Raw genomic sequence first — 15,794 nt, 5'->3', positions numbered from 1 at the left:
CTCAGGTATGGACAGGCGGGATCAAGGGAATCCTGGAAGGTATAGAGGAGATACAGGAGTTTACTAAAGGAGGACATCAGGAGAGTGAAAAGGGGGCATGAGATAGCCTTGGCAGAGAATATTAGCCTGAATCCAATGAGCTCATTTAAGTATGTTAAATGAAAAAGAATAACTCGAGAAAATTGGATCCGTCAAGGACCAAAGTGGGCATATACATGTCGAACCACAGAGGTGGGTGAGGTCCTAAATGAATATCTGTTCTGTGTTTACTGTGGAGAAAGACTTGAAGACATGGGAATTTGGGAAATTAGTGGTGATATGTTGGGCACAGTCTATATCACAGCAGAGGAGGTGTTGGATGTATTAGAATGTATGATGGTGGATAAATCTCCTGGTCCTGACCAGATATATCCAAAAACACTGCAAGAGGCTGAAGAGGAAATGGTGGGGACCCTTTTGCATCATTGTTAGCCACTGGTGAGGCCCTGGAAGACTGGAGGTTAATGAATGTTGTGTCATTATTCAAGAAGGGCTGCAAAGTAAAACCTGGGCACTATAGACCAGTCAGCCTAACATCTGTGGTGGGTAAGTTACTTGAGAAGATTCTGAGATAAGATTTACATGCATCTTGAAAGACAGGGTTTGATTAGGAATAGTGAGCATGGCTTTGCACATGGGAGATCATGTCTCACAAACCTTTTAGAGTTCTTTGATGAATTGACCACGATGGTTGACGAGGGCAGGGCAGTAGATACAATCTACAAGGATTTCATTAGGGTCTTTGATGATGTTCCACATGGTAAGGTTAGATCACGTTGAATTCAGTGGGAGCTGGTAAATTGGATACACAGTTGCCTTGATGGTAGCAAGCAGAGGGTAATAGTGGAAGAATGGGCGGCACGGTGGCACAGTGGTTAGCACTGCTGCCTCGCAGCGCCAGAGACCCGGGTTCAATTCCCGACTCTGGCGACTGACTGTGTGGAGTTTGCACATTCTCCCCGTGTCTGCGTGGGTTTCCTCCGGGTGCTCCGGTTTCCTCCCACAATCCAAAGATGTGCAGGTCAGGTGAATTGGCCTTGCTAAATTGCCCGTAGTGTTAGGTAAGGGGCAAATGTAGGGGTATGGGTGGGTTACGCTTCAGCGGGTCGGTGTGGACTTGTTGGGCCGAAGGGCCTGTTTCCACACTGTAATCTAATCTAATCTAATCTAATGCTTGACAAACTGGAGGCCTGTGACTTGTGGTGTGCCTCAGGGTTCGGAGCTGGACTTGTTGTTGTTTGTTATCTATGCCAATGATTTGGATGGTAATATCCAAGGGCATGATAAATTTGCAGATTACACTAAAATAGGAGATATCGTGGACAGTGAGGAAAGTTGTCAAAAATTGCAGCAAGGCCTTGGTCAGCTGGGAAGTGGGCCAAGAAATAGACAATCTCATTTTATTTCCCCAGGGCTTTAAAATCCTTCCTCAGATAAAGTTCTGAGCACAATACTCCAAATATAGCATCACCTCCTTGCTTTTATACTCTATACCACTACTTATAAACCCAAGGGTCTTCTGAGCCTTCTTAACTGCTGTTTTAACTGCCACGCATAATTTCCTGTATTCTGCATTGCTTTCTACTTAAACAGGGGTGTAACATTTACCAGTCCTCTCGGCCTCCAGTGATCCCTGAAAGATCACCAGCAATGTCTCCACAATCTCTTCAACTAACTTTTAGTATTATTAGATGTGGGTGATTTAGCCAACATCAGACCTGTCAGCTTCTCCAGCACCTTCTCCTTAGTAATGGTCACCACACTCACCTCCTCCGCCTGACTCCTTTAATGTTCTGGCAGGTTTCTGGTATCTGCTACCATGATGACTGATGCAAAGTACCATTCAATTCCTCTGCCATTTCTTTGTTTCACATAATGACATCTTTCCAGCAGTGCAATGTTAGCTCTTGCCTCTTGTTTATCTTTTATATATCAAAAGCATCTCGCAGTCTTCTTTTTTACTATTAACTAGCTTACCATCATATTTCCCAGCAAAAGAGAAAACGCTGGAAAATCTCAGCAGGTCTGGCAGCATCTGTAAGGAGAGAAAAGAGCTGACGTTTCGAGTCTAACTGACCCTTTGTCAAAGCACCATCATTTTTTTTACCATCATAGAACATAGAACATAGAAGAATACAGCGCAGTACAGGCCCTTCGGCCCTCGATGTTGCGCCGATCCAAGCCCACCTAACCTACACTAGCCCACTATCCTCCATATGCCTATCCAATGCCCGCTTAAATGCCCATAATGAGGGAGAGTCCACCACCGCTACTGGCAGGGCATTCCATGAACTCACGACTCGCTGAGTAAAGAACCTACCCCTAACATCTGTCCTATACCTACCCCCCCTTAATTTAAAGCTATGCCCCCTTGTAATAGCTGACTCCATACGAGGAAAAAGATTCTCACTGTCGACCCTATCTAAACCCCTAATCATCTTATACACCTCTATCAAGTCACCCCTAAACCTTCTTTTCTCCAATGAAAACAACCCCAAGTGCCTCAGCCTTTCCTCATACGATCTTTCTACCATACCAGGCAACATCCTGGTAAACCTCCTCTGCACCCGTTCATATTTCATCTTTTTTGTTTCAGCTGGTTTTTAAAGGTTTCCTAATTCCTTACATTCCCAATAATCTTCACCACGTTGTATGTTTTTTTCATTTGCTTTTCTACTGTCCATGATTTCCCTTGTCAGCTACGGTTGCCTTGTCCTCCTCTGAGAGGGATGAGTTTCAGCTGTGCCTCCTAATTATTACCAGATAGTCCTCCCATTACTGCCCCATCGTCTTCCTAACTAATCTTCCATTTCAATTAACACTTCCTCCCTCAAGTCTTTATAGTTTTTTGCTACTCAGTTATAACCGCATCACATCCAAAAGTGAACAATATTTCTAAACTGAAAGAGGGAGTTTTGAGAGATGGGACACGGAGAATGAGTGGAGTATTTATTAACTGTTGTATGTGTGTGTGTGTGTGCGTGTGAGTGAGAGAGAGAATATAGATGAGGAGATGTCAAAGTTGTGAAAACTAGATTATTGACAGAAATAGATGTACTTCTCTATTTGTTTTGTTGAAATAAGTTGAGACACCGGAATAAGGAATTTATAGTACACATACTGATAAGAATGATAAACTACAGCAGGGAAATCCAGAGAGGGGAATTCCTTGAGAAAAGAGGAATATAACACCTCAGTTAAGGATCAAACATTTTTATAAAGTTTCCACATCATATGCAGTATTTTCTTAACTGTATCTCTGTTGTTAAATCCGAATATCTTGTGCACATATGAACAATCTTACCTGCAGGCACAAACACACAAACTGAACATTGTATAAAATCACTTTCCCTCCATTCCATTTAAAATGTTTTGTTAACATTGTCACTCAATATTCCTTCCTCTTGATATATTCTGCTTCTTTTTCTGCATTTGTTCTATTCCGTCTATCAGGACAAATATTGGTGACGGGGTGGGGGGACATCATTTACTCCTCTTCTATTAATAAGAGAGTTCTTTCGAATGTGTTATCCCACTGTATCAGCAGCAGCTCCATCCTCAACATGATTGGGATCAACAGTTCAAGAGAGAGGTAGGGGAGAGATCACAATCTGACAATAACAGACTGGAATGTCCCAACAATGGGCAGCACGGTGGCACAGTGGTTAGCACTGCTGCCTCACAGCGCCAGAGACCCGGGTTCAATTCCCGCCTCAGGCAACTGTCTGTGTGGAGTTTGCACATTCTCCCTGTGTCTGCGTGGGTTTCCTCCGGGTGCTCTGGTTTCCTCCCACAGTCCAACAATGTGCAGGTCAGGTGAACTGGCCATGGTAAATTGCCTGTGGTGTTAGGGGAACGGGTCTGGGCGGGTTGCGGGTCGATGTGGACTTGTTGGGCTGAAGGGCCTGTTTCCACACTGTAAGTAATCTAATCTAATGGATCAGAATTGGAGTACAATAGATTGGAAAGTTCCAACAATGGATAGGGGTTTATCCCACGGTCTTTACTGGCTTTTTCATGAAAATGCAACATTATCAAAGTGGATAGAATCCGTTTTGATGATTATTCAGGCAGGTTACTATCCCTTCCTCACTCTGGTTGGTGCTCCTGGTAAGTCTGCCTCTGACTCTTTATTAGTTCTGTAAACCATCGTGAACATCACTGTTATTTCTGTTTTTTATATTTGGCAAAGATGTCAACTATTTTTTTCTATTTATTTTTGTTTAACGTGTGACTGGTAAAAACTTTTCTTCACTTTTTTATTTATCGAAGGTAAGACTAAGTTAAGCTTAATGCTAAAAATGGCAGGAGATTCCAGAGCCGTGTTATGCTCCTCTTGCTCAATGTGGGAGCTCAGGGACATGGCTGATGAGCCTGACTCCATCACATGTAGGAAGTGTGTCCAGCTGCAGCTCCTGTTAAACTGCATGGCAGCTCTGGAGCTGTGGATGGACTCACTTTGGAGCATCCATGATGCTGAGGGGGTCGTGGATAGTATGTTTAGTGAATTGGTCACACCGCAGGTTAGGATTGCTGAGGGAGAAAGGGAATGGGTGACCAAAAGGCAGAGAAAGGGTAGGAAGGCAGTGCAGGTGTCCCCCATGGTCATCTCCCTCCAAAACAGGCATACCGTTTTGGATACTGTTGGGGAGATGACTCACCAGGGGAAGGCAGCAGTAGCCAGGTTAATGACACCGCAGTTGGCTCTGCTGTTCAGAAGGGCAGGAAAAAGTGTGGAAGGGTTATAGTGGTAGAGGATTCAGTTGCAAGGGGAGTAGATAGGTGGTTCTGTAGTTGAAAACGAGACTCTGGAATGGTAAGTCAGGGATGTCCCAGATCGGCTGAAGAGCATTCTCAAGGGGGAGGGTGAACAGCCAGTTGTCATGATGCATGTGGGCACAAATGATAATTGGTAAAAACAGGATGAGGTCCTACAAGCAGAATTTGGTGAGTTAGGAGCCAAGTTAAAACGTAAGCCCTCAGAGGTAGTAATCTCAGGATTGCTACCAGTGCAGCATGTGAGTTAGAGTAAGAATGATAGAATAGGCAGGATGAATGCTTGGCTTGAGAGATGGTGCAGGAGGAAGGGGTTCAGATTTTTGGGTATTGGGACTGGCTCTGAGGGAGGTGGGACTATTACAAATTGGATGGTCTACACCTGGGCTGGACTAGAACCAATGTCTTCTGGGGTGGCTTTTGCTAACGCTGTGGGGGAGGAGTTAAACTAATGTGGCAGGGGTTGGGAACCACCTGAGGTTAGTGGACAGTAAGGAAACAGTAACTAAAGCCTGTAAGGAACTAGATAGTGAAGTCAGTGTGACTAAGGGGAAGAGTAGGCAGGGAACAGATGATGAAGGCAAAGACACTGGTGGGCTGAGGTGCATTTGTTTTAATGCAACAAGTATAGTAGGTATGATAGATGAACTCAGGGCTTGGTTTAGTACCTGGGAGTATGATGTTATTGCTATAACTGAGACTTGGTTGAGGGAAGGGCATGATTGGCAACTAAATATCCCAGGATATCGATGCTTCTCGCAGGATAGAGAGGGAGGTAAAAGGGGTGGAGGAGTTGCATTACTGGTCAGAGAGGATATCCCAGCTGTGCTGAAGGAGGGCACTATGGAGGACTTGAACAGTGAGGCAATATGGGCAGAGCTCAGAAATAGGAAGGGTGTGGTAACAATGTTGGGGTTCCCAACAGCGAGTGTCAGATAGAGGTACAAATATGTAAACAGATTGTGGAAAGATGTAGGAGCAACAGGGTTGTGGCAATAGGAGATTTTAGTTTTCCCAACATTGACTGGGATTCACTTAGTGTTTGAGGTCCAGATGGAGCAGGTTTTTCAGGAGCATCCAGGAGGATTTTCTAGAGCAATGTGTAAATAGTCCAACTCGTGAAGGGGCCATAATGTGTTGGGGCATGAGCCCAGCCAGGTGGCCTGGTGTTGGGCTTAGTCTGACCTGGCCTGGTTTCAGGTGGTTAAAGTTTCAGTAGGGGATTACTTTGGAAATAGTGATCACAAATCTGTAAGTTTTAGAATACTCACGGACAAAGATGAGAGTGGTCCTAAAGGAAGAGGGCTAAACTGAGGGAAATAGCAAAGTTTGGCAGGAGCTGGGGGATTTAGATTGGGAGCAGCTGTTTGAAGGTAAATCCACTTCTGATATGTGGGAGGCTTTCAAAGATAGGTTGATTACAGCTCCGGAGTGTCCCTGTGAAAATGAAGTCAAGGACTGATTCGGGATAGTCAACATGGCTTTGTGCATGGGAAATCATGTCTCACAAACTTGACTGAGTTTTTTGAAGAAGTAACAAAGAAGATTGATGAGGGCAGAGCGATAGATATGATCTATATGGACTTCAGTAAGGTGTTCGACAAGGTTCCCCATGGGAGACTGATTAGCAAGGTTAGATCTCATGGAATACAGGGAGATCGAGCCATTTGGATACAGAACTGGCTCAAAGGTAGAAGACAGAGGGTGGTGGTGGAGGGTTGTTTTTCAGACTGGAGGTCTGTGACCAATGGAGTGCCACAAGGATTGGTGCTGGGTCCTCTACTTTTTGTCATAGACATAAATGATTTGGATGAGAGCATAAGAGGTACAGTTAGTAAGTTTACAGATGACACCAAAATTGGAGGTGTAGTGGACAGCGAAGAGGATTACCTCAGATTACAACAGGATCTGGACCAGATGGGCCAATGGGCTGAGAAGTGGCAGATGGAGTTTAATTCAGATAAATGTCAGGTGCTGCATTTTGGGAAAGCAAATCTTAGCAGGACTTATACACTTAATGGTAAGGTCCTAGGGAGTGTTGCTGAACAAAGAGACCTTGGAGTGCAGGTTCATAGCTCCTTGAAAGTGGAGTCACAGGTAGATAGGATAGTGAAGAAGGCATTTGGTATGCTTTCCTTTATTGGTCAGAGTATTGAGTACAGGAGTTGGGAGGTCATGTTGCAGCTATACAGGACACTGGTTAGGCCACTGTTGGAATATTGTGTGCAATTCTGGTCTCCTTCCTATCAGAAAGATGTTGTGAAACTTGAAAGGGTTCAGAAAAGATTTACATGGATGTTGCCAGGGTTGGAGGATTTGAGCTAAAGGGAGAGGCTGAACAGGCTGGGGCTGTTTTCCCTGGAGTGTCGGAGGCTGAGGGGTGACCTTATAAAGGTTTACAAAATTATGAGGGGCATGGATAAGATAATCTTTTCCCAGTGGGGGGGGGGGGGGGGGAGTCCAGAACTATAGGGCATAGGTTTAGGGTGAGAGGGGAAAGATATAAAAGACATCTAAGGGGCAATGTTTTCACACAGAGGGTGGTACGTGTGTGGAATGAGCTGCCAGAAGAAGTGGTGAAGACTGGTACAATTGCAACATTTAAGAGGCATTTGGATGGGTATATGAATAGGAAGGGTTTGGAGGGATATGGGCCAGGTGCTGGCAGGTGTGACTAGATTGGGTTGGGATATCTGGTCGGCATAGATGGATTGGAATGAAGAGTCTGTTTCCATGCTGTACATCTCGGTGACTCCATGACTCTAAATGGCCAGATTAGGGAACCATGGATGACAGGTAAAATTGTGAGACTAGCTCAGAGGTAAAAGGTAAGATGTAAAAAGAAGAATCGACTGGGACAACACATCCATCCTAGGACAAGCCAAACAAAGAAGTGCACGAAAATTCCTAGAAGCATGGCATTCCAACTGGAACTCTGTCAACAAACACATTGAGTTAGACCCCATCTACCATCCCTTGAGAAAAATAACAGGAAATTACATCACCACAGGAAATGACATTGCCAACCCAAACATATAACTAGAAAGCAGGAATCATGAACAATGCTTTGCCCGCAAGCTTACTAAAGATGTTACCTCATAGGGTGAGGAAACATCTGGAAATTAACCTTCCAGCTCAGCGAGCAAACCTATATCCAGGTAAAAGGAAGCATACGTAAGGACTAGGCAACTGAAGACAGATGAAGCTTTGGAAGCATATCGAGAATGTAGGACCAATCTAAAAAAAACAATTAAGAGGGCTGAAAGGGGTCATGAAAAATCTTTAGCAAACAGGCTTAAGAAAAATCCCAAAGCCTTTTATTCATATTTAAGGAGCAAGAGGGTAACTTGGGAAACAGTTGGTCCACTCAAGGACAAAGGAGGAAAGAAGTGCATGGAGTCAGAGAAAATGGTTGAGATTCTTAACAAGTACTTTGCATCAGTATTCACCGAGGAGAGGGATGAGGTTAGGGATAGATGTTTGATTACTCCAGGTTAAATCAGCATAAGGAGGGAGGATGTGTTGCGTATTCTAAAAGGCATTAAGGCGGTCAAGTCCTCACGTCCGGATGGGATCTATCCCATGTTACTGAGGGATGTGAGAGAGAGGAAATGGTTGGGGTTTTAGCAGATATCTTTGCAGCATCCCTGAACACGGGGGAGATTCTGGAGGACCGGGAATTGCTAATGTTGTCCCCTTATTTCAGAAGGGTAGCAGGGATAATCCAGGTAATTATAGACCGGTGAGCCTGATGTCAGTGATAGGGAAACTGCTGGAGAAGATGCTGAGAGATAGGATGTATACCCTTTTGGAAGAAAATGGGGTTATCAGTGATAGAACATAGAACATCGAACAATACAGCACAGATCAGGCCCTTTTCAGCCCTCGATGTTGCGCCGACCTGTGAACTATTCTCAGCTCGTCCCCCTACACTATCACAAAATCATCCATGAGCTTATCTAAGGACTGTTTAAATCTCCCTAATGTGGCTGAGTTGACTACCTTAGCAGGTAGGGCATTCCACACCCTTACCACACTCTGAGTAAAGAACCTGCCTCTGACATCTGTCTTAAATCTATCACCCCTCAATTTGTAGTTATGCCCCCTCATACAAGCTGACGCCATCGTCCTAGGAAAACATCTTTCTCTGTCTACCCTATCTAATCCTCTGATCATCTTGTATGTCTCTATCAAATCCCCTCTTCGCCTTCTTCTTTCCAATGAGAACAGACCCAAGTCTTTCAGCCATTCCTCATAAGACATTTCCTCCAGACCAGGCAACAACCTGGTAAGTTTTCCTATCTTTTCCAATGCTTCCATATCCTTTTCGTAATGGGGCGACGAGAACTGTACACAGTATTTCAAATGTGGCTGCACCAGCGTTTTGTCTATTTGCAGCATGATATTGCGGTTCCGGAACTCAATCTCTCTTCCAATGAAACATAACACACCATATTCCTTCTTAACAGCACAATCCACCTGGGTGGCAACTTTCAGGGATCTATGCAGATGAACTCCAAGATCCCTCTGCACATCCACACTACCAAGAATTTTTCCATCGACCCAGTACTCTGCCTTCCTGATATTCCTCTCAAAATCAATCACCTCACATTTATCTGCATTGAACTCCATTTGCCACCTCTCAGCCCAATTCTGCAGTTTATCCAAGTCTCCCTGCAACCTGTAACATTCTTCCACACTGTCCACTACTCCACCAACTTTAGTGTCGTCTGCAAATTTACTAATCCATCCACCTATGCCTGCGTCTCAGTCATTTCTTAAAATGACAAACAGCAGTGGTCCCAAAACAGATCCTTGTGGCGCACCACTAGTAACCGGACTCCAGACTGAATATTTTCCATCAACCACCACTCGCTGCCTTCTTTCAGAAAGCCAGTTTCTAATCCAAACTGCAAAAACACCTTCAATCCCATGCCTCTGCATTTTCTCCATCAGCCTCCCATGTGGAACCTTATCAAAGGTTTTACTGAAGTCCATGTATACCATGTCAACTGCCCTACCATCATCTACATGCTTGGTCACCTTCTCAAAAAACTCAATGAGGTTTGTGAGACACGACCTACCCTTGACGAAACCAGGTTGTCTATCTGAAATCATATTGTTGCTTGCTACATGATTATAAATCTCATCTCTTATAATCCTTTCCAAACCTTTCCTACAACAGAAGCAAGGCTCACTGGTCTATAATTACCTGGGTAATCTCTGCTGCCCTTCTTGAACAAGGGCACAACATTTGCAATCCTCCAGTCCTCTGGTTCTAAACCGGTAGACAATGACAACTCAAATATCAAAGCCAAAGGCTCTGCTATCTCCTCCCTAGTTCCCAGAGAATCCTCGGATAAATCCCATCTGGCCCAGGGGACTTGTCTACTTTCACTCCTTCTAGAATTGATAACACCTGTTCGTAACTAACCTCAATCCTTTCTAGTCTAATATCTCGTACCTCATTCTTCTCCTCTCCAATACTCTCCTTTTCCTGAGTGAAAACCAACGAGAAATGTTTGTTTAGTACCTCTCCAATCTCCACAGGGTCCACATTCAACTTCCCACTTCTGTCTTTGATTGGCTGTATTCCTACCTTAATTATCCTTTTATTCCTCACATACCTATAAAAAGCTTTAGGGTTCTCCTTTAATCTATTTGCTAAAGACTGCTCGTGTCCTCTCTTTGCTCTTTTTAAGTCTCTCTTTAAATCTTTCCTAGCTGATCTGTAACTCTCCATCACCTCATCTGTACCATCTTGCCTCATCAACACATAAGCCTCCTTCTTCTTTGTACCAAGAGATGCAATTTCTGTCGTAAACCATGGTTCCCTTACTTTATCACTTCCTCCCTGCCTGACAGGGACATACCTATCAAGGACACGCAATATCTGTTCCTTAAACCAGCTCCACATTTCCATTGTCTGCATCCCCTGCATTTTGCTACCCCATTCAATGCATCCTAATTCTTGTCTAATCACATTATAATTGCCCTTGCCTCATCGATAACTCCTGACCTGTGGCATGTACCTATCCCTTTCCATCGCTAAACTAAACATAACTGAATTATGGTCACTCTCTCGAAAGTACTCACCTACAACTAAATCAAACACCTGGCCTGGTTCATTACCAAGCATCAGATCCAGTGTGGCCTCCCCTCTTGTCGGCCCTTCGACATACTGTGTCAGGAAACCCTCCTGTACACATTGGACAAATACTGATCCATCTGACGTATAGAGTTATAGCATTTCCAATCAATGTTGGGGAAGTTAAAGTCCCCCATAATGACCACCCTGTTCCTTTCACTCCTACTCAGGATAATGTTGCTAATCCTCTCCTCCACCTCCCTGGAACTCTGCGGAGACCTATAAAAAACTCCAAGAAGTGTGACCTCTCCTCTCCTGCTTCTAACCTCAGCCCACACTACCTCAGTAGACGAGTCCTCGTCAAAAGGTCTCTCAGCCACCGTTATACTGTCCTTGACTGACAAGGCCACACCTCCCCCTCTTTTACCACCTTGCCTGTTTTTAATGAAAGATCTAAACCCTGGAACCTGCAACATCCATCCCTCACCCTGCTCTATCCATGTCTTTGAAATAGCCACAACATTGAAGTCAGCATGGTTTTGTGCAGGGAAGGTCATGTCTTACCAGCTTAATAGAAATCTTTGATGAAATTACAAAATTGATTGATGAGGGAAGGGCTGTAGATATCATATACATGGACTTCAGTAAGGTGTTTGATGGTTTCCCCATGGTAGACTAATGGAGAAAGTGAAGTCGCATGGGGTTCAGGTTGTACTAGCTAGATGGATAAAGAACTGACTGGGCAGCAGGAGACAGAGGAGTGTGGAAGGGAGATTCTCAAAATGGAGACCTGAGACCAGTGGTGTTCCACAGGGACCATGCTGGGACCACTGTTGCTTGTGATATATATTAATGATCTGGAGCAAGTTATACGTGGTCCAATTAGCAAGTTTGCAGATGACACTAAGATTGGTGGAGTGGCAGATGTTGAAGGGGACTGTCAGAGAATACAGCAGAAGGTAGATAGATTGGAGAATTGTTCCGAGAAATGGCAGATGGAGTTCAATTCGGGAAAAATGCGAGGTGATGCCGTTTGGATGATCCAATTCAAGAGCGAACTATACAGTAAATGGAAAAGTCTGGGGAAAATTGTTGTACAGAGAGATCTGGGTGTTCAGGTTCATTGTTCCCTGAAGGTGGCAACACAGGTCAATAGAGTGATCAAGAAGGCATACGGCATGCTTTCCTTCATCGGACGGGGTATTGAGTACAAGAGCTGGCAGGTCATGTTACAGTTGTATAAGACTTTCATTCGGCCACATTTCGAATACTCTGTACAGTTCTGGTCACCACATTACCACAAGGATGTGGATGCTTTGGAGAGGGTGCAGAGGAGGTTCACCAGGATGTTGCCTGGAATGGAGGGTGCTAGCTATGAGGAGAGGTTGAGTAGGTTAGATTTTTTTCACTAGAAAGATGCAGGTTGAGAGGGGATCTGACTGAGGTTTACAAAATCATGAGAGGTATAGACATGGTGGATATCAGGAAGCTTTTTTCCAGAGTGGGAGATACAGTTACCAGAGATCACGAGTTCAAGGTGAGAGGGGAAAAGTTTTTAGAGGAGAAATGCGTGGAAAGTTCTTTACGGCGAAGGTGATGGGTGCCTGGAACGCGTTGATAGCGGAGGTGTTAGAAGTGGGAACGATAGCGTCATTTAAGATGTATCTGGACAGATACATGAATAGGCAGGGGGCAGAGGAATACAGATCCTTAGAAAATAGGTGACAGGTTTAGAGAGAGGATCTGGACCGGCACAGGCTTGGAGGGCCGAAGGGCCGGGTTCCTGTGCTGTAATTTTCTCTATTCTTTTGTTGTATTGCATTCACTTTCAATCACAAACTCCATCCCTATCCCATGAATTTCATATCCTTCACTTACAAACCTGAGGGGGAACAAAAGTGTTCATAACCAAAAATACTCCATTTTGTCATGAGCTGATGTATATCTCAATATTCTCTCTATCACCAAACCTGTCCACTGCCTTCTCCATAATATCCCCAGTCTTTACTCCTGGCTCAGTGCTGTTTCTGAGTAAACCATCATCTACAAACTTTTGGTTTCAGTTCTCTTCCTGTCACTCTTCCAGTTACAAATATTTTGATAGCAAACTTACTCTTGTCTCAACCTGGAGCAAAGTGAAGCCGGACTGATGCTATAACGAGGTGGTAACAGTTTTGTGTCACCTCTTTCAGCATAACCTGTAGCTTCACAAGAGGGAGAGGACTGTTCTGTCATTGACCATGAAGTATCATGTGCTCCAAGATGCAATCAAAATGTCATCATTTTACCATTTCAATACCTGTGATCACATCCTTCCATGATGCTGTCTCTCAATCTCTTCATCTGTATATGCCAAAACCCTCCCATTTGTTCGTATTTAAACTTGTAGCTCAAAATCTCCCTCTGGCAGTGATTTTGACATCCACAGCACCAGTTGTACTGGCACAATGGAGATATGGAGCTGTAAATGGATGGGAGCTCGACATCCAGTCACTCCCAGCCCGGGCTGCAAGGTTCCCCACGCTGGGCAGTGATCTAATGCAGTGTTACTGAGCAATGAACTGAGGTGGTGTACACAGGTCTATGTGCTGGGGGAATAACTGATTTATAGATCAATGCATTGTTGTCTTCTGCACAGTTTTCCACTCTGGACAGAGTGTCAGGTTGTAGATATCCGTACAGTGGCCTGGTCTGCACAGAGCTCCGAGCTGCACTGCTATCTCAGCCAGATTTATGGTGTCTGGGATGGTTCTGGGGTGGACTGAGAATGTGAAATAACTAACAAGTTCAGCTGATCTGACAATGTCTTTATTTTATGCTCTCATTCATATGATTGAACCATCCAAAGTCTGATTCCTTTGGCTTGTTCCATTCCACTGAAGAAACCCATATTTCTGTAACTTGTTGCCCGGTTAGTCATGGCAACAGTTACGAAAACTGTTCTCTCTGACAGAGGTACTTGCCTGTAGCCTCTGAGTAAGCCCAACTTAGAAATGTAAGTTACTTGTCCCACTTTTTGACACAGTCCTCTAACTGCGGAATTGGTTATGCATCAGTCTTTGTAACAGCGTTGACTTTGCAATAGTCTCCACATAACTGTTGGGTACCATCTGGCTTTGGCACCATGACTATGGGTGAGCTCCAGTCACTGTAACTCACTTCGATTATGCCATCTTGGAACATGCAGTAGAGGGATATGCCTTAATCGGAACAACATCTCCTCTATCTACATCATGTACAATTAGGTTCATACTTCCCAGTTTATTTCTGCATATCTTCCCATGTGATAGTAATAACTCTTTCAAGTCATTTCGATTTTCTTGTGCAAGGTAACTCAATAATTTATCCCAATTTTTGACAACTTCCTCATTGTCCAATTTGATTTGAGGAATGTCCAGTTCAGAACCCTCTGAACATGGTTCTTCCTTTTGTGCTGTAATCATTAACACCTTCTCCTCTTGCTTTCATTCCCCATCAAAATACCTTTTGAGCATATTCACATGACACACTCTGTGAGATTTCTTCCTGTCTGGAGTTCTTAGCGAGTAGTTCGCCTCACTCAATTTCCTCTCAAATTGATACGGTCCACTAAACCTTGCTTTTAAAGGCTCACCTGTTACTGTAAGTAACACCAATACCTTATCCCCAAGTTTAATATTGCAAATTTGTGATTTCTTATCCACTTCCTGTTTCATTGTATGCTGTGATACTTTTAAATGTTGTCTAGCCAACTCTCCAGCTCTGTTTAATCGTTCTCTAAAATTTGACACATCGTCCAAATGGGTGGTCACTGAGTTCTGACATATTATTCTTCCTTAATTAATTTTAACAGTCCTGTTACTTCATGCCCCCAAATTAATTCAAATTGACTAAACTTGGTTGATTCATTCGGTGCAACTCTAATCACAAAAGGGATAAACGGAACTCCCTTATCCCAGTCATCTGGATAATCCTGACCATAAGCCCTCAACATGGTCTTTAGTGTATGCTGCCATCTCTTTAGCTCTTCCTGCGATTCCAGATGGTACGTGTTAGATTTGAATTGCTTTATTCCCAAGTTATCCATAACCTCCTTGAATAGTTTGGATGTGAAGTTTGATTCTGACTGGATTTCTATTGGTAATCCGTATCTAGTAAATATTTAAGTAATTCTTTTACAACCCTTTCAGCTGTGATGTTGCATAATGGGATTGTCTCTGGAAATCTAGTCAACACATCCATTAATGTTAATAAATACTTATTTCCAATTTTTGTTTGAGTTAGAGGACTTATGCAATCAATCAAGACTCTTGTGAAAGGTTCCCCAAATGCTGGAATAGGTATTAAAGGTGAAGATTTTATTGCTGCCTGTGGCTTTCCGATGTGCAGGTTAGGTGAATTGACCATGCTAAATTGCTCATAGTGTTAGATGCATTAATCAGAGGGAAATGGGTGTGGGTGGGTTACTCTTCGGTGGGTCAGTGTGGAGTGGTTGGGCCGAAGGGCCTGTTTCCACACTGTAGGGAATCTAATCTTACCGAAACAAATTGCAAACTTAAGGTCTGAGCTGCCTGCTTAAGAATGTTTTGAGTGGTCTGGCCTAGTCCATAACAGATTGGGGGCTTTTTGCGGGATTTTAAACAGCGAATGGTAGGTGCTAGTGTCTTTATTTTGGGTGTTGGTTTGGTTGGGTAGACAAAGCTTGGGATAGGAGTAACTCTTTTAGTTGCCAAATGTTTTCTGGATGTGGATGCGGTGACCTTGGAAGTTTTGCAAAAAGTGACTAAGCCCAAGTTGCAAGAATTAGCAGAGAAGCTGGAATTGGAACTGTGTGAGGAGAAGAGAGATAATTACAGCAGTAGCTCAGCATTTACACTTACTGGAGAAATCATCAGAATCTATAGAGAAGGCA

The 15,794-nt window shown here is 43.8% G+C and overlaps 1 pseudogene; it reads left to right on the top strand.

Moving 5' to 3' along the window:
• The first annotated feature begins 726 nt into the window (after positions 1–726).
• The window catches only part of LOC148146814 (uncharacterized), a 38,408-nt pseudogene continuing 23,340 nt past the window's right edge, over positions 727–15,794 (top strand).

The sequence above is a fragment of the Chiloscyllium plagiosum genome, unplaced genomic scaffold (assembly GCF_037043375.1).
Source record: "Chiloscyllium plagiosum isolate Xiang-an unplaced genomic scaffold, Cpla_swu_hap1 HiC_scaffold_19, whole genome shotgun sequence".
NCBI classification, from domain to species: domain Eukaryota; kingdom Metazoa; phylum Chordata; class Chondrichthyes; order Orectolobiformes; family Hemiscylliidae; genus Chiloscyllium; species Chiloscyllium plagiosum.
Note: the sequence above shows the minus strand (reverse complement) of the source record. Positions and strands in the feature narration are given on the sequence as shown.